General features: G+C 35.4%; 1 protein-coding gene across 4 annotated transcripts in view; it reads right to left on the reverse strand.

The window, feature by feature from the left end:
* Window positions 1-19,862, reverse strand: part of INPP4B (inositol polyphosphate-4-phosphatase type II B) — an 840,435-nt gene that overhangs the window by 705,923 nt on the left and 114,650 nt on the right. For 3 of the 4 annotated variants that reach the window (XM_037740449.1, XM_017532646.1, XM_037740444.1), the window contains exon 2: window positions 1,147-1,209. The gene's annotated coding sequence lies outside the window, so the exon portion shown is untranslated. Of the gene's footprint in view, window positions 1-1,146; window positions 1,210-4,806; window positions 4,890-19,862 lie in introns of those variants that run through there. The other variant, XM_017532653.2, reaches the window with a different exon arrangement.

The raw sequence follows: 19,862 nt of genomic DNA on the forward strand, positions 1-19,862 counted from the left end.
CTCAAGGGGTTTACACCTATTTTGAAGAATTCAGTAGAAGCCAGAAATAAGTAGAAATGTATCACATTTGTAAGCACATTTGTAATTCAAATTTAATGATTTTTGCTCAACTGTAAATCAAAGTTCAGAAATGAGTTTTCTCCTGATGTCCATTAAATTTAAATGCTACCTTTATTTCAGTACTCATTTAGTTTTAGAAATTCAGCAATTTATCAAAAATAAAACCTGGTCAATTCTAGTTAATATGAAAACATATAATACATTTCATTAATATTTTATATATGTTCATGAACATGCAGTGTCATCACATATTCATAGCTATATAAGTAGATATAACTCAATAGATGTGCCCAGTTCCCTTCAAAATTCTAAACTGTCTGAAACTTTTCTTTAAAAATCTCTTTTAAGATAGCTTTATTCATAAAACATAGACACATTATTTATCTGCAGCTATACTCACACTTTGTATACATATGTCATTAGCAGATTTGCATGAGTTTTCATATTCTTAGGACAACATATGTAAATAAATCACATAGCGATTTGAAAATTTAGCAACTAAATATGCAATCTGTTAAGCATAATCAGGCATGCTATTCAACAACTGTATGATATAATTCAATCTTTCCAAAGAAAATATGTATTTTGTATGAGGATATCTTCATAAAGCTTGATGACATTTTCTAGTAATTCATATTGAAATTTTTTTGTATATTCAAAAAATACATAAATTCATCTGACTAATGCTACATAAAGGAAAAAGAATCTTATTGTACCTTAAAAAGTGTCTAATGCTGTTATCACCTATCATTTGTAAATATGATAAACCAATTGGAGTTCTTTCCAAAGAGACTGCAATATATATATAGCCAAGATCCTATTTATATATTAATACAAATTTCAAATGGTATCAGAAAATTAACCGTTACTCACAATATTTTCAAAGCTATTATTTATCTAAAAGTGTTCTGTTCACTTTATCAATCTGATGACCATTGTAAAGCCTTCCTTTGACTTTCCAGATAATAATTTACTTTTTTGATGGGTAATTCAATATCTAAAATCAATAATCAAGGAAAGCCAACTAGTTTCGTGTATCAGAGTTATACAGACTGAAAAAAAATACCAATTCAAAATAGGCATTACCTTTGTCTAATTTTTCACAAAAGACAAAAGATCTCACGCCAGGTAACACCATTTCTTTGGGTTCTATGGGAAAAGAGAAAGAAGATTAATAAAAACAACCTTTCTTTTTTTCCTCTTTAAATGCTTCTTAAAGAAGATTCATTAGTAATAAAGGTCAGAGAAGAAAATCATTTAACAAAATATTCAGCTCCATTCAGCAGCTGCCTCAGGAGCCACTTGTTTTAAATGCCAAATCACTTCCCCAAATGTCCTTTCTCCCCTGCAGCTGAGAACATGAGTGACTGCTGCAGATACTCAGCCCCGTTTTCTTTGCTTCTCTTTCTTCTCTCGCAAGTGAACAAGACTGGCACTCGAGCAAGAAAGGCATTAGCTTCGATCATTTCAAGAGACAAGATGTAAGCCATGTCAGGACAGAACATTTACTTGGAATACAACAGACTGAAATGGAATTTGAAATTACCTAAACTGACTTTCCTTCCACTACTAGTGAGCATGGGTTTTAAAATATTCATGAAAGTTTGGGTCTTTCCAAAAAGTAATAAAATGAGATATTGTGGGATAACTGTAAATAATTGCAGATTACCTTCCTTATGAGATGCAATTTCAGAGCTTTTCTATGCTGCAACAAGGAGGAAAGTACTTTATCGAAGTCAAAAGTTATGAAAATATATCTTATTCCCTCCCTTAACGTATAACAATCTTGAGGAGTATCCTATAAAAGATTTTATTGCATCATTATCTGAATGCTCAGATTGGAAGATACAAAATTCAAGCCTGAGCAATAGCTTTCCAGCAAGGACTGTCACATAGATAGGTGAGAATTTTAAATTCATCCCTTAAAGTTATTTGGCTGAAGAGAAGATGTTAACAGTTTAAAACAACATTGATTAATTGACTAAAGCAGTCATAAGAATAGTGATATAACTGTAATCACTACATCTTACCAATTGTCTGATTTTGGGCAAATATGTTCTGTAAGTCTTCCTTTTTCATTTGTATATGGGAATGACAATTTTTCCTACCCATGGTGCTGATAATTGAGATAAATACAGATAGAGAACATAGCATAGTACCAAGCTAAGCCTGAGAAAGCATTATCCAATATAATATCGTCATTGAACAACAACAAAAAATCTTACTATTCCATTGAGAATCACCGCCCTAGTGAGCCACACAATAACATGATTAAATCATATCATACTGGACATTACCTACTTCGCCTATTTATTAATTAGACTCTATGATAATGAAGGAATAAAGAGTCATTATGGGTCTTTCAGGCAGGTGGGTGAGAAAGATTGAATAGTAGTGTTTCAAAAAGATTAGTAAACTGTCAACTGCTCCACTGCATTCTGGAGGCCCCAAAATCAAGGCCGCCCTTGATTTTGCTGAGAACTTTAGCTTGAAGAAACCCTTCAAGAAATTGTGATATACTTCAAGACTCACTTAAAGCAACTGGCCCTTGTCTACTCTTAGAACATTTGATCCAATTCAGAAAACACCTGGTGAGCCCCCACTGCAAGCCAAGTTCTGACAGACTGAAGAAACCAGTAAACAAAGAGAGAATCAAGAAAAGCACAGTTTAGTACAGGAAACATATTTATGGACAATTATGTCAAGTAATTGGTGAAAATATCATCATTAGACAATACACAGAGTTTTGAAGGAGCAGAAAGTATTAAAAGAATATTCTGTAGTCAGAAAAGGATTTAAAATATAATCAAATATATATATATATATATATATTTTTTTTTTTTTTAATTGCGTTTTAGGTTTTGGGTACAATCTTAAAATACCAATCACGGGCCTGAGCAACATGGCAAGGCCTGTTCTTTACAAAAACAAAAATTAGCCAGGTGTGGTGGTGCATACCTGTAGTCCTAGCTATTCGAAAGGCTGAGATGGGAGGATCACTTGAGACCAGGAGACAGAGGCTACAGTGAGCTGAGATTGCAGCACTGCACTCCAGCCTGAGCAGCAGAATGAGACTCTGTCCCCTGTCTCCCCAAAAAATCAGTCAGAATAGTGAAACTGGTGCACATGACTGACAATCAGCACTGTTTAGTCTAAGAAAATTTCACAAAAGAGAACTCTGAAGTACTAAGCTTAACAGGCAGGTAAGCAGGTATGTCTTTCCAGGAAGATGGGGCAATGCATACAAAAACTGGAAGCATAAAAAAAAATGGAGTCCTGATTAATGTGAGGTCCACTCACAGTACCCATCGGGAGTCTTCTCAACTTATTGTTAAAAATGCTCAGAGGATGTCAAAGAAGAGAAACAGTAACAGAACTGGGAGGAAAATGGACAAAATACAAGGTGGCATTTCCAATAGCTGAGCCCTGATTGGACTTGACTAAGAAACAACACTCTTTCAGACTCAGAACCTCATATATTTTGAAAGAGTACAGCACATACATGTCCTAAATAAAGAAATTAAAAAGGGGCTTTGATTCACACCAACAACAATCCCTAGCTCCAGGTACAGCCATCAAGTAGACCAAAATCTGCATAACGTTTGTTGTGGGTTAAATTATCTGCTCTTCAAAGATATGTTGAAGTCCTACCCTGAATATGACCTCATTTAGAAAGGAAGTCTTTGCAGACGCAATTAAGATATAAATTAAGATGAGGTTAAACCAGAATTAGGTAGCCCCTTAATCTGATTGGTAAACTTATAAGAAGAGATGAGACACAGGGATGAACATACATGGAGAAGAGAATGCCATGTGAACACAAAGACACACACACACACAGAGTGCCATAAGACAGGCAGAAATTGGAGTGATAAATCCACAAGCTAAGGAATGCCAGAAACATCAGAAACTAAGAGAAAGGCATAGAACAGATTCTCCTCTAGAGCTTCCAGATAGAGCATGGCCCTGCAGACACCTTGCTCTTAGATTTCTAGCCTCCAGAAATGTGACACTAAATTTCCCTTGTTTTAAGCTACTCAATGGTAATGTGTTATGCCAGCCAAAGAACTAATAACATAATAATAACAACACATGTCTTTGGCCAACCAGAATCAGGCATCTACCTAGACTCTGATCATTTAGAACTTAAAAAAATCTTCTGGTTACTTTAATTGATAGTCCTCAAACTTTTTGACACAAAGACAATTTTTCTGAAGATGGGGGAGGTGGAATGGTTTCCAGATCATCAGGTATTAGATTCTCATAAGGAGCACACAACCTAGATCCCTTGCACATGCAGTTCACAAGAGAGTTCATGCTCCTCTGAGAATCTAATGCTGCAGCTGATGTGACAGAAGGTGGAGCTCAGGAGGTGGAGCTTCCTTGTCCACCTCTATCTCCGGTTGTGAGACCCAGTTCCTAACAGGCCACGGACAGTTGTCTGTCCACGGCTTGGGGGTTGGGAACCCCTGCTAGCTCATCAAACACATTCTCAGTTTAGAAAGCAGAACACTCAGCTGCACGTGACAAACTGACTTACAGTTTTAACAATCTCCTGTAGCTAGAATCTGCTGCAAGTGGAAGCCAATAGCCAATGGAAAGGAATTTGCTGGTCCTATTTTTCCCCCATGTTCTTCTTTTCCAGCTAGTGAAACTTGGATACTCCATACTCCTCTGGAATATGGCAGTGGAGTGAAAAAGGAAAGATGGAGAAAGAAGAGGTAAAAGAAGAAGGAAAGTGCTTACTTGCTGGTCACTAAGCAAGAAGGCTCATTCTTTGGGGCAGGCACAAAGCTGATTCTCTCCCAGCTGGAGCTTTTCCTGGTTCTTCAGTAATCCCTACCTCCAATTACTGGAGACCTTTCACCTGCATTATGCTTGATGTGGGTCATACTGTCTCACTTTTACTTACTCTAGCCACAAGCCACCAGTCAGCTGAGACCAGTTCAGCAGCTGGAAAGCCTTAAAGAAAATAACTAGGATGACATCATGACAGCTCTTTCATATTTGTGGCCCAACCTCTCTTCCAGAGGAAACTAATAAACCCTGAAAAAAAGGATGAATTCCCATTCAGAATCTTTACTTTGCTCTTCCATAAGCTGCTCACTACCTAATCTTTGCTCTTTGAATTAATCAGAAACTAGTCCACTGTTTCTACTAAAACGTCAAAACTTCAAGGGACACCTTTTAAACTCTCTGGAGAGTGTCCTTGAAGCTGCTCTTTCTAGTGCTGAGGGGGAAAACACCTTACACCATCTCTCCTTGTGTATATTTCTAGAACACCCTTAGCTCACTTCATAAAATCTTCCTTTAATCTCCAGATCTCCCAACCCTTTTGGGTTAAAAATGTAGGAGATATCTACCCAGTTCTTACACTCCCACTAGGAAATTTCTGCAAGGTGATCTGGTTCATAAATCACATTAGTATCTTATAGCTATTGCTTTAAGGGTCCAAAGTTTTCCTATTTTACACCCTATGATATTAGTTTTCCACAATTTGTGTCTTAAGAAACTCATGGATGAAAGAGCTAAAAATTATACAGTATGTCTTCGGGATATACTATTTTTTAAAGGTTTCCTAAGCATTCCATGCATTTTACATTGTTCTTCAATCTATTACTCAGTCAAGCAGAGTGTCTAATGGCTGCCACATTGTTCTATCCCAGTTCCATTCTTCATGTCTGTTCCTTCTGCTTGTGGTTTAATTCTTACTTTTCAGCACCTTCCAAATTTACTGCCCTGCCAAAGCTTTAATGACAACTTCTCCAGAAAGTGATCTCCAGGTACTTTGGACCCTGTTGATTTTATCATTATTCTACCTTGTACAGCAATTATAGTCAATGCCTATAACTTATATTGCCTTCTTGGGTTGTCTTGTGCTGTCTTATCTCCACAGATATATTTGAAGTTCTTCAAGGACAGTTGCAACTTGTGCCTCTCACCTTTTTCCTTTTGTGCTAAACTCAATGATCAGCATATAGGAAGAAAGTTTCTGTTAAGTACAGGCACAATTGCTATCTATTAAATATCTATTAATGTAGGTAGACAGACTTGACTTATGTGGTATAATATCTTTCCATGCTCTATGATAGGAATTGCATAGCAATTCCTTATTGCTGCCACACCAATTTTTTTTTAAATTTAATTTTACTTTAAGTTCCAGGGTATATGTGCAGGATGTGCAGGTTTGTTACATAGGTAAACGTGTGCCATGGTGGTTTGCTGCACTTATCAACCCATCACCTAGGTATTAAGCCCCACATGCATTGGCTATTTATTCTGAATGCTTTTCCTTCCCCTGATGGGCCCCAGTGTGTGTTGTTCCCCTCCCTGTGTCCATGGCCACATTAAATTTAAAGAATATTTGGACATGTCAGATAGAAAAGTAGAAAACAAAATAACATGAGAAATATGGCATTATATAACAAGGATAACAAGGATGCTGTTGTTTGGAAATATAGCTAAATGCAATCCTTTTGCATTTCGCTGTCTGACCTCAGCTTTCTGTCAGGCATAGCATTTTCCTCTAAAAAGATCAGGATTGCTGCAAGATAAATAAAAGAAGAAAAAGGCAGTCTACATTTTGACATCTAGCAAGAATTCTGGATCCATATAGCAAGACAATGATCTTGAATATAAGGCTTTTCCTGCTTCCATTACAATATTAGAAGTCAGACTTAGAAAACTAGATCAAGAATTTTTGCCATGTTAAAAGAGGAGAAAACATAGGCTATGATGGAAAGAATATAAAACACTACCTAGGCTCAAGAGCATGGGCAAGAGGAAAACAGAGGAGGAGGTTAAACATGAAGTCCTCGTTTCCCTTCTCTCTAAGAGAAACTCCCAAGAAGAAAGTGGAATAAGTAATAGAAGGAATAGGGCTAGCAGATGGCTTTTCAGGAAATAGACTCAAAAGAACTTGAGAGTTTTAGGGGGAAAAAAATCACTCAACATTTAACACGATATGGGAACACTTAGGGTGCATTAGGGAAGGAAAGTGTCTGAAGAGATGAACCTGAGACATAATTGCACCATCTCCATAGCCAATACCTGGTATACAGGAGCAATAGAATTTCTCAAATACTCCAAGTAGGAGACAGGGGAGTACAGGTGGACTTCATCCCATCTACCACCCTTTCCCAAAATGAGGTCATGTGAGGCCCATTATCCTCATCATCACAAGACCATAAAAGAAAAAGCAGAAGAAAAGGAAAAATGTCTGAAGCACAATCATGTAGCAAAAAGTTATCTCAGTCATCCATCCCAGATAAAAAAGAACTTAAATGTATGTAGTACAGTATCATTATTTTACAGACATAGAAAGTAAAGACCAGATGGCAGACTTATTTACTGAAGTTATGGTTAGGAAGGCTGAGAAGAGGCAATGGTTCCAGTTTTTCTAGCATCTACTCAAATGCTGATGACTATTCCGCACTCGCATCTACAGTCCAACTTTTCTTTTCACTATAATATTATTCAATTAATACTAAAAAATAAAAATTCCAATTTTATTTTCAATAGAAATATCAGTGAAAATAATTTTAATTCATTTTAATAAATGATGAAATACGCTTAAAGTGAAAATAATGTTTTTAAAGAGTCCATAGCAAACTATTAGATTTAATTAGTAAATTTAGCAATGTTACTGAATTCAGAGTCCTTGCACATAAATTATGCTACCATACAATAATGAACAAATAAAAGGAACTGTAGCAAATAAAATACAATTAAAAATATCAAATACTCAGAATAAATCTAACAAAAGATATTCATGATATCTACACCAAAAATCTACAAAATGTTATTAGAAAAAATAAAGCAGACAAAAATAAATGGCGAGAAATTCATCATGCTCATATATTGGAAGACTCAATATTATAAGGATGTCGATTCTCAAATTAATCTGTATATTCATATTAATCACAACCAAAATCCCAGTAGTCTTTTTTTAATATAAAAATTAACAATCTAACATTTGTACAGAAATGTAAAGGGCCAAGATTAGCCAAGGAAGACAAAACTAGAATTCTGAAATCACCAAATATCAAAACTTATAAAGCTTTTGTAATTAACAAAGTGAGTAACTGGTACAAAACAGGTAAATAAATATATAAAACAAAAGAGAAAGTCCAGAAAGAAACTCACACAAGGTATAACAACAAATTACATACGTAAATTATGGCAAGTTTGACAACGTAGAACAGTAGAGAAGGGGCAATTTCTTTACTAAATGGTGCTGAATGAATTATATGCCCATTTGTGGGGAAAAAGTGAATCCTGACTCCTACATATAAAAAATTCAGTTCCAGAAGGTTGTGCATGTACAGGTTCAAGACAAAACAATAAAGCTTTTAGAAGAAAATATCTTTCCCTTTGGGGCAGTCATTTCTTAAACAGCATATAAGTGGTAACCAGCAAGGGAAAACATTATAAATTTGACTGCATATAAATTAAAAACTTCTGCTTGTCAAAAGATGCCTAGCAGAAGATGAAATGACAAGCCATGAAGTATAAAAAGAAACTTGCAATACTCAAAATATATCCACTAAACCTCTACAAATCAATAAGAAAATGACAGATGACTCGTTAGAAAAATGGGCAAAAGTCATAAACAGAAACTTCACAAAAGGGATTCAAATTTTCAATAAACATCCTAAAAATCCCTCACCTTTTATTAGTCTTTTGCAATGCAAACTAAAATTACAATGAGATACCACTACATACAGACAAATGAGGCCTAATTAAAATATATATATATAATAGCAAGAGTTAGCAAGAATGTGGAACAGTGGCACTGTCATACCCTCCCGATGGGGGTACAAATTCATGTAATTATTTTGGAATAGAGTTTGGTAGTATCTCTCCTTTGGAAGTATCTCACTTTATGGTTGTGAAATTCCACTATGAAAGTTTTCAAAAATTATGTACATGAATATTCTTAGCAGTACTATTCACAATAAGAATAAACTAGAAATAACCCAAATTTCCATAAATAGTAAAGCTGATTAATAAAGATATATTCATACAATGAAATGCTATGCATTAATGCAAATGAAAAAACCCTGATTACATGAACATGAATGAATATCACAAACCATGTTAAAAGAAAGAAGTTATATGGAAAACGTATGTACTACAGGAAAACATTGTTATGGACTCCATCCCCCCATAATTCATATGGTGAAGCTCAGACTGTATTTGGCAATAGGGCCTCTAAGGAGTTAATGAAGGTTAAATTAGGTCTGTAGAGTGGTGCTCTGATCTAATACAGCTGGTGTCCTTGTAAGACAAGAGTAAGACACCAGGGATGCATGAGGACAGACTGTGAGAGCACACAGAAGACACTGTCTGCAAGTCAAGGAGGGAGGCCTTGGGAGAAATCAACGCTGCTGGAACCTTATCCTTTGACTTCCCGCCTCCAGAATCGTGAAAAAACAAATTTTTGTTTCTTAAGCCACCCAATCTACGGTATTTTATTATGACAACCCTGAAAAAGTGATACACATTTATGTAATAGTGAGAGAAAAAGCCCTGTAGGGGATACAGTACCTGAAAGAGGACATGAGGAGAGCCTCTGGGGTACGGAAGATGTTGTTTCTTGATCTAGCTGCTGGATCTTCCGGTATATTCCTCTTGCAAAAAAGTGTATTGAGTTGTACACTTAAGACTTGCTCACTTTTCCATATGCATGTTGTCCTTCCTTTTCAAGTGACACTAGGATTCAAATTCATCTGTCTATGGCCCTTAAAAAGTAGGCACTATTAGATTATTATTACTATTATTTAAGATGGAGCTTCATTCTTGTTGCCCAGGCTGAAGGGCAACGACGCCATCTCAGTTCACTGCAACCTCTGCCTCCCAGGTTTAAATGATTCTCCTGCCTCCGCCTCCCACGTAGCCAGGGTTACAGGGCATGCACCACCATGCCCAGCTAATTTGGTATTTTTAGTAGAGATAGGGTTTAACCATGTCGGTAAGGCTGGTCTCAAACTCCTGACCTCAGGTGATCTGCCCACCTGGACCTCCCAAAGTGCTGGGATTACACACATGAGCCACCATGCCGGTTGATTTTTTAAATAATTCCTGATTTTAAAGACAGACCAGAAGAAATAAAAGCGCAGATTTCAATTTGCAGGTGTTCTTCATTAGCACTACTGCTAATTATCCAATTAGCGATAATTGGAGAACCGACCTTTCAGGGCTACACCTGAAGACAGAACGTCAGACTTTCCCTACAATACATTTTGTTTTAAATATTTTTGGCTTAGATTTCTCCTCAGATTATTTAATCATTTTTTTGTGTATGGTTAATTTAGCACAGAATATATGGCTATTCAATTTTAAAGCGTATTTGTATACTTAACAGTCATATGTTTGAGAAATTCTTATTGGGCAACTTTAGCCAGGAAACACCCAGAGTCAGACTTTCAGTACTATGCCTGACCTCTGAAATTATTTCCTTTTGTAAACACTGAATATTCTGACAGTTGGATTCCTATCTAAATTTCTCTTGCCTATTAAGTTTATGAAACATTTATTTTTTAAGAAAAGAAAAACACAAGTAAAGCAAATGTTTACAATTGTAGGTTTTTAGAATTGTCTTCATTTAAACTTTGGAAATAAAATATAAATATAAAAAGAAATATAATAAACACTTCTTTGTTTCTGTCTACAAGCAATAAGATAGAAAAACTTTTTCTTTAGTGAATTATAATTATACCTAAATCAATCATCAATAATGAACAACTACAAAGGTAATAATCAAGGCCCAGGCGTTAAAAATATATGCTGAATCCAGGCCAGAAGAAAGGAAGAAGTAAAATAAGTAACAAAGCTAAATCCCATGTTTAAAGCATATGGAGAAGCTGAATCCTAAGAATAATTCAATTCTAGCCTTACATTTTAAATTTTGATAATCAGATTTTTATTTAGTTGATGACAACATCTTTCTCTAAATGATACACTCTAATGTCAATGATAATTTCATTTTTTAGTCATAATTTTTTACTCACTTTTGTTTATTTCAATAAATAACCCCATTTTTCTCACATAGGGAATTTAGCAGCAACATGGACTCAAGAAACCTTCTATTTGTTTGTTTGTTTATTTATCTATTTTTTGAGACTGAGTTTTGCTCTGTCACCCAGGCTAGAGTGCAGTGGCACGATCTCGGCTCACTGCAACCTCCATCTCCCAGGTTCAAGTGATTCTCCTGCCTCAGCCTCCCAAGTAGCTGGGATTACAGGCTCCTGCCACCATGCCTAGCTAATTTTTTTAGATTTAGTAGAGATGGGATTTTGCCATCCTGACCTCAAGTGATCCACCCACCTTGGCCTCCCAAAATGCTGGGATTACAGTGTGAGTTACCATGCCCAGCCAGCTCTATCTTTGAGAACTATCCTTTAAATCTGTTAGACTTATGTTTTTAGAAGGAATTTACTATTATTATTGGAATAATAAAAATAAACATTCATTACTGCCAAATATAAGCCAGGCATTGCTCTCAGTTGCTGTCTTGCATATTAACTACTCATAACAACCTTCTTGGCTGGTTACACTATTAGCCTCATTTCATAGATGAGGAAGCTGAAGAACAGTTTGGTTACCATGTTACCTGAGCCACAGCCATCAAGCAAAGATAAGATTTGAAGGCAGGGAGCTGGTACCAATCCTGATCCTTTGACTTCTCAGCTGAGTTAATGTGCCTCTGTTCTTTCCATGTGTGCACCATGTAGTCTAATACAAATTCTGTCCTTATGTCTTATTGAAGGAATGTGTTCTCTTTCCGAGTCCAGGACGGGCGTAGTTTTAAGAGCAAGAATTTCCCAGCGCCATGCCCCCTCTCCCATCTCTCTCCATCCAGGAGATTTAACGGTTTATGTTTGAATTTCAATGGGCACGGGAAGAAACTAAAAGTCAATCACTCCAGCAGAAGTTCTAAGGAACTCCTTTCATTGGCCCAGGGTCTTGGAGAAGGTGGGGGTTCCTCCCAGGATAAAAGTCCGTGTCCACACACCGGGCAGGATTTCCCCTCTGGAATCCCCTTCCACACTCTTCGTGTAAGTCTTTCTCTTCTTCTCCTTTCCTTCTCCTTTCTCTACCTAAATAAAATCACCTTTCTGCAACCCTTCTTGGGTCCGATATTTACTTTTACAAGCATATGGTGCACCTGCAGTGGTCTCATCGCTTATCTTTTAAGAGGTAGAAGGCCAAGAACCCACAACATTTTCTCAGGGGAGCTGTGCCTCACCAGCACCCAAGAAAAAACCCTGGTTACATAATTATTGGAATAATATAGTTACTTTTTATTGTGAAGTTTCTCACTTTACTTTAAATGTATGTTCTCCCCACCACATATTCTGTTTTTTGTATGTCTTTGCTATTTTCTATATTTTCATCCATTCATTAGAATTCTAAACATACCGTATCTTGAATTTATAGTTATCGCCTAAGAGCTTAAAGAAATTTATGTATACTATTACATGCATTGCAACAACCCCCCCCCCACACACACATACATCCACCACTATTCTCTGAATTGCATTTTGTGTATTTTATTACATATTTTCTTATATTCTATCTCATACCATTGCCAAAGTGAAATTCCAGGAGTCTAGACCCCTATACTCAGTGATTCCTAAATTGGCAGCATCACCATCCCCTGGAGTTTGTTAGAACTACAGAATTCCAGGCTCCACCTCAGACCAGCTGAATCAAATTCTTCATTTCAACAAGAACCCCAGATAATTGGAAGGTGTATTGAAGTTTAAGAAATCTGCTTTAGATGATATAGTCCTCTAAACTGGGGCTTTCTTAATTCTTACTTCAAATAATTTATTTCCCTAATTTTTATGAAACTTATTCTTATAGTTTTTTTTTTTTTTTTTACCACTAAGTGTTCTAGTCTGTTATACTTAATAGTATTGAGTGCTTCACTCTCTTATCAGCTTTCCTGCCTGGAATATTATTTAATTTTCATAAGTTAATTATCAAGGCCTTCAAACAAAAGCTTCTCTTTTTATAAACATATTAGATTCCAAGGACTGTCTGCAACACTAGTTGTTTCAAAGGTTCTGTATTCTGCACCTGTCTACAAATGCCGTCAGTTGGAAATAATAGGCAGAACTGACATATTTTAGGTCTGGCGTGTAGCCTTGTAAATGTCTATGAGGATTCCTAAGTTAAAAGATCAATAGTAGAGGACTACTATTTTCTCAAAATCCTCTGTGATTTTATACTATCTGCTGTATTCACAATGCTCATCTTAAGTCTTTTGTAGATTCTTCTCAAGTTTTCTTAATTATCAGGTATTCACTTATAAGTTGCCCTAGGGATTTCTTCCTTTTTGTATAAGCTGTCCTGAAGAAGTTCCAGAAAGATGACTTAGTAATACAGGATTCTTGCTTCTGGCTAAAACAATCACCATCAACAATATCCAGAACCAAATATAATAACAAAATAAAACCCTCAAACAAAGGGAAATATCCTCTTTAAACCACCAAATAAACTTCAAAACCAGTAAATTAATGCAAAAGAAAATCAATCTTGTTTCAGTTTTTAAATTAAGCCAAAATTCTGTGTTGGTAAGTGATTTTCACTCTTTTAATGAAATTCTAGTACCCATATCTTGATAGAAATTATGAAATATCTTTATCACTTTATCTTTTTGCATTGGTTCTTGAACGATTTCCAATATATGAGCTAAGTAAGATAAGAATATTAATTTACTTGAGCATATGGTATCAAGGAAAGTAATTGTTTAGAATTTGTTCAATAGGAAAATATGAAATGTTTGCTTATAGAATGGGCATTAGGTGGTAATGAGTTAATTTTGTCAGGTGTGATAACCATATTGAAGTTAAGTAAAATGAATATATTTATCTCTTAGGGATTTATATTGAAGTAAATCAGACTGAAATATCAAGAAAAATTGTCAATGTAATATAGTGGTATACACACACCACAGCACCACCACAAAAAGTGAGAAGACAGAAGCACCACACACATCCCCCAAAAACAGAAAAAAAAAAAATTAAGAGCCTAGAAAAGACATCAATAATAGAGAAACTTTAGCATCAGTGCAGGAGGCTCAAATAACTCATTAGCTCATTAGATTAAAAGCAATGAAAGAAAAAATAATACGTTATTTTAAGTATTCACAATGTAACTGAAATAATACATTATATTTAAGAAACGCTACAAGTACCTTTGTTGACCCTTTGCTCAAACTAATCACTATGGTATTTCTTTTACACATATATATTATTGCTCTTAATCTTCACAATAACTACTCAAAAGAGACATGAAGAACACTTTTCTCATTTTCATAACATTTCTGGTTTGACCCAAAGAGAAGAGAAGTTTTACTTGTAGGTAGTTTCTGTGCATAACACCCAAAAGCAAGTATAAAACATAGTATCCAAATGTAGATGTGCAAAAGAATTAACATTTTAAAAATCAGATAAAATTAACTCTCATTCTTTGCCTCCATTTTTGTAGTATTCAACAACTTTGATGGAGAACGTAAACAACAGAGATAATTCAACAGAAAAATTTTGCAATGTTGAAAGTACATAAGCACAGAAAACCCAAAAAATCTAAATTCAAAAAACAATCTAAGCACATGGAATTATAGTTGAATAACTCCATATTCCACTATCAAAATATAATAGAAAAAGGAGACAACAATAAAACTAAATTGTGCTCAAAAAGTGAATTTATGCTTCTGGCAATATAGATACTAATAATTCTGAAAAGCTCTTCTGCTTCATAACATTTAGAAATGCTTAATAAAATGCATCATACTTTAAAATGCACTCTTGAACTCACAAAATGTAAAGGTGATCTTACAAGGGCAAAATGAAGACAGAGTTGAAATGATGGTTAACATCCTAGTGCAAAAATTATGGGTACATTGGTGGTGTTTACTAATACTAGGATCTTGGAACCTTAGATTTTAATAGGCTCATAGGGAATAGTGGAGAAGATTTCCTATGAGGAAGTGGCTTTCAGGAGCTTGGATGAGCTGTTGGAGTTTAGAACATTCAAAAGTCCAAAAGAGTGGACAATAAAAAAAAACAATGCCTTCTAACGGGGTTTGTAAATGATAAGGGAAATATTTGTGACATTTCTGGCTTGGAGTAGCAAAAAACGAATTCTTCTAAAAATGTATAATCCACAATCTTTCCCTAATGGCTTTTGGACTTTGTTTTCTACTGTTTATAAGTCCTGAAAATCTTCCAGAAGATAGATTAACTTAAAGAGTAAATTAAATCCTCTTCAAAGGAATATAACCTCATCTCGGACTCCTCAGAACTCCCAGAATTTTAAATAAACCTATAATAAGTTCACAATCCAAAATTATACAACCTACCAAAAAGTAAGCCTTTATAAAGGAAAGTTCAAAGAAGCTACAAACAGTAGAATATGATTGCCAAGGAATTCAGATTTTGTACAATCAGATACACAGAATAAAGTTAGTGTGTTAAAAATCCCTAAGAGAATAAAAAAGGGAATGCATTAGGCCATTCTTGTATTGTTAAACCTGAATACCTGAGAGTGGGTAATTTATACAGAAAAGAGATTTAATTGGCTCACAGTTCTGCAGGCTATATAAGCATGGTACCAATATCTGGTTGGCTACTGATGAGGACAGCATTAAACTTACAAACATGGTGGAAGGTGAAGTGGGAGCAGACACATTGCATAGCAAGGGCAGGAGTAGGAGAGAGAGGTAGAGGAGCCAGACCCTTTTAAACTACCAAATCTCATGTGAACTAACTGAGCTAAAACTCATTCATTACCAAGGGGATAGTGCTAAGCCATTCATGAGATACCTGCCCCCATGATCCGATACCTCACACCAGGCCCCATCTCCAACATTAGAGATTACATTTCAACATGACATTTGGAGGGAGCACACATCCAAACCATTTACAGAAACCAAAGACAAAACAAAGAAACAATGGGATACAAAAGCCAATTCACATTTTAAAAGACTAAAAGTAACTTCTACAAATTAAAAATTAAATAAATTACAATCACATGGATTCATTGAAGAACATTAGGTGCAACTTCAGAGAGGAAGTTAATAAGCTGAGAAATACACTTGAATAATTACGTAAAATAAAACAAAGACAGAAAAAATGATATAACCTATGCAAGGTGGAAGAGAAAATAGAGATTTTAACATGTGATCAATCAGATTCCCTGAAGAAGAGAGGATAAGAGACTAGGACCAGGCCCACGTCAAGGCAAGGGAATAGGGCAAAAAGTTTAAAGACGCATTTACTCTTAACTTTTGTTATCTAGAAAAGACAATACCAAAAAAGAAGTTTCAATCTTCCATAATTAAATCTTCAGGTTCAGGAAACAAAATGTTTTCCAAGCAGAATAAATAAAAACAAATTTACAGCAAGACACTAGTAAAACAGTAGAATGCCAAGGACAAAGAGATCTTCTTACAGCCTGAAATAACAGATTGACTCTTGGTATCCTGTTCAGATTTCCTTCACCAACACAGTAGACCCACACTCACTCTCCTATTGATCAGTGTCCTCATATCACTGGAAATGTCTCAAAAGCTTTCATACTCCCTCTAGGGACAGCCCACAGCCAAAGCATTACTTATAAAAGGATACCAAAGGCCAGTACTGTAGCATGAATGGGGGACATTTTTGTAGTACCCTCAGATTGCAGAGCTGCTTGTGGGACTAGGCTGATGTTCTGCTCAGTTGCATCTTTAACTTACTAATTTTCCTGCTCTATCTTGTTTTTTTACTTTTATTTTTCTGATTCCAACTAACAAAACTGAGAATCTCCATCTTGGGTTTTACTCTAGTAAGTGCAAACTAAGACAATTACCAACAAACAAATCACAAATATATCATCCATTAATAGATTTTCAAAGCAATAACAGATGTCAGAAGGCTATAGAAAAATATAGTCTTAGTACTGAGGAAAAAAAATGTCAGTTAAGACTCTATTCTCAAGCTATAATTTGAGGACAAAAATGAAGTAAATATATATTCAGATAAATCAAAACAAAGTTTACAAACAAATGACCCATGACAAAGGAAATTTTAAAGACAGATTTTAGGGCAAAAAGAAAAGAATCTCAGATAAATATGAGATACAAGAAGAACTGGAAAAAAATGGTGAATAGGTAGGTAAACTTAACAATAACTATTTAAAGTAATAATGTTTAATTCAATAAATAAAAAAAATGTAGAGCTCAATAATTGTACCAAAAAAGAGGGAGATGATAAAATTTCACTTATAATATCTTGCAACGCTGAGGAGGAGACAAGAGAGATGAATTAATTTTAGATTGCAATTATACAAGTAATTATTCTAAGGCTAATTTCTATAAAATAGCATTCAAGTATATTAACTTCAAACCAGCAAAGTGAACAGAAGCAAATAGAAAACCTCAATCAGAAAGAAGGCATGAGGAGTTTCTGTTTCTAGCTACAATGAAGTAACTTGTCCTGGATTAGTCCATTCTGTACAAACAACCATAAAGTGGACAAAATATATTATGAAAATATTTTCAAGCGTTGTACAACATGCAGCACAAAACTGTACTTTATGAGTAACAGGAAAGCTTCACAATAGTCCCAGCTATCTCCTTAGTGATAACTTTCCAACTTCAGCAAAGTTAGTTGGAATCCAAGCAAATCACTGGGGCCTGCAGCTCTTAGAAGGGGGAGATTAGAGTTCAAGGAAGCTGAAGTGAATGGAATGTGCAAGACAAGAAGCCAGAAAGGAAGTAGCTGTTCAGAAGGGAGGTTTCAGATATCTGAGCAGAATTCCCTATGAGTTCTTGGTCAGGGATTAAGCTACACATGTGCAGGGTAAGAATACATGAGGCATTTTAGAGAGTTACTGCTACTGATTGAGAATGCATGAGAGATGTTAGGGAAATTAGAGATCAAGCAGTGACAGTGGATATTGAAGTTCACATCACCCAGAGTGGAGATATCTCATTAATGCAGTCTAATACCCCAGGCAGCCAGTTGAGAAATTGGCTATTTTATGAGTCATGCTTTTTGTGAGTGGAGATAATGAGCTAAAGTAAGGTATGTTTCAGATTCACCCTAACAAAGATTAAAACTAAATCTGGACAAGATCTATAGGAGACATAGATTTCAGAGATTAAGTGAAACAGAGTGGCTTTTGACACATGTAAGGTTTTCCAAAGGTCTTCCCTAACAAAATGTAAGCCCTGGGATATATGAGTTCAAGGTGATCATCTAGTAATGTTTTTACCATGTCCAGTATATAACTAGGTACTTATATTAATAGATTACTAGATAGACAAAAAAAGTGACACATAGTAAAAAATAAGCCATCAAAAGAAACTGACCCAGAGATGGCATGGGTCTTGCATTTAGCAGATGATGACATTAAATCAGCTATTAATATATATTCAAAAAAACAAAGAAAATGTGTTCAGAGAATTAAAGGAAAATATTGCCTTAATGAAAGAACAGATGGTGACTCTCAGAAAAGAAATGAAATCTATTTTAAAAGGCAACTAGAAACTTTATAACTGAAAAGAACAATAAATGAAATGTAAAATTTACTAGATGTGTTTAATAGCAGGCCAGAAATGGTAGAAGAGTCAATGAGATGAAAGAGAAATCAGTTGAAGTTCTGCAATCTGAAGGACAAAGGCACAAATATTTTCTTTTAATGAACAGAATCCTAGGATCATGGAAGACAATATCCAATAACAAACATAAGAATAATAGCAGTCCTAGGAAGAAAAAAAAATAAAATATAAGGTATTTAAAGAAATCATGACTGAAAATATGCTAAACTTGATGGGAAAAAATCAACTTACAGGATTCAGAATCTGAAAAAATCCTAGAAAAAAATCAAATCTAGAACTAGAAATGCCATTTGACCCAGCAATCCCATTATTGTGTATATAACCAAAAGATTATAAATCATTCTATTATAAAGACACATGTACATGTATGTTTATTACAGTACTATTCACAATATCAAAGACTTGGAACCAACCCAAATTCCCATCAATAATAGAGTGGATAAAGAACATGGGACACATATATAGTGTGGAATACTATGCAGCCATAAAAAAGGATGAGTTCATGTCCTTTGCAGGGACATGGATGAAGCTGGAAACCATCATTCTCAGCAAACTAACACAAGAACAGAAAGCCAAACACCACATGTTCTCACTCATAAGTGGGAGTTGAACAAGAAGAACACATGGACATAGGGATGAAAATATCACACACTGGGGCCTGTTGGTGGGTGGGGGGCCAGGGAAGGGATAACATTAGGAGAAATACCTAGTGTAGATAAAGGGTTCATGGGTGCAGCAAACCACCGTGGCATGTGTGTATACGTATGTAACCAACCGGTGCATTCTGCACATGTATACCCGAACATAAAGTATTTAAATATGTGTATATATATATATATATATATATATACACACACATACATATATTTAAATATATACATATTTAAATATATATGTGTGTGTGTGTGTGTGTGTGTGTGTGTATATATATATATATATATATATGAATTAAATAAATAGGGTAAAATTTATCCTTAGAAAGAAAGAAAGAGGCCAGGTGTGGTGGCTCACGCCTATAATCCCAGCACTTTGGGAGGCCGAGGCAGGTGGATCACGAGGTCAAGAGATCAAGACCATCCTGGTCAACATGATAAAACCCTGTCTCTACCAAAAATACAAAAATTAGCTGGGCATGGTGGCGCATGCCTGTAGTCCCAGCTACTTGGGAGGCTGAGGCAGGAGAATT

This window comes from Cebus imitator, unplaced genomic scaffold (assembly GCF_001604975.1).
Source record: "Cebus imitator isolate Cc_AM_T3 unplaced genomic scaffold, Cebus_imitator-1.0 Scaffold4, whole genome shotgun sequence".
In the NCBI taxonomy this organism is placed as follows: Eukaryota; Metazoa; Chordata; class Mammalia; order Primates; family Cebidae; genus Cebus; species Cebus imitator.